Raw genomic sequence first — 300 nt, 5'->3', positions numbered from 1 at the left:
GGGGGGGGCTGTAGCCAGCAGCGGCAGGGAAGGTGAGGTGGAGTGACATTATGACCATTATGGTGAGGTGCGGCGAGCGGCGTTCCCAGACTCCGAATCTCCAGACGACGACTTGGCCAAAAAAAAAATTAAAAGCGAAACAAGACGCGCGGTTCGCTTCGCTCGAGGCCGACAGAGGCGCAAACAAAACACAATTTGAATTTAGCAAGCAGAGCGCCTCGCCGCGCCGCGCGCGACCTTGGCGGCCGATTGGCCGGCCGAGTATGGCGCTACAGCAAGGCGCGCTGGGTGGGTTGGGGC

General features: G+C 60.7%; 1 protein-coding gene across 1 annotated transcript in view; it reads right to left on the bottom strand.

The window, feature by feature from the left end:
• The window catches only part of LOC113201701 (aminomethyltransferase, mitochondrial), a 3,918-nt gene that overhangs the window by 2,744 nt on the left and 874 nt on the right, over positions 1-300 (bottom strand). The window lies entirely within an intron of this gene.

The sequence above is a fragment of the Frankliniella occidentalis genome, unplaced genomic scaffold (assembly GCF_000697945.3).
Source record: "Frankliniella occidentalis isolate FOCC.00 unplaced genomic scaffold, Focc_3.1 Scaffold6, whole genome shotgun sequence".
Lineage (NCBI taxonomy): Eukaryota > Metazoa > Arthropoda > Insecta > Thysanoptera > Thripidae > Frankliniella > Frankliniella occidentalis.
The sequence above is the reverse complement of the archived record's forward strand: the minus strand, read 5'-3'. Positions and strand labels throughout refer to the sequence as shown.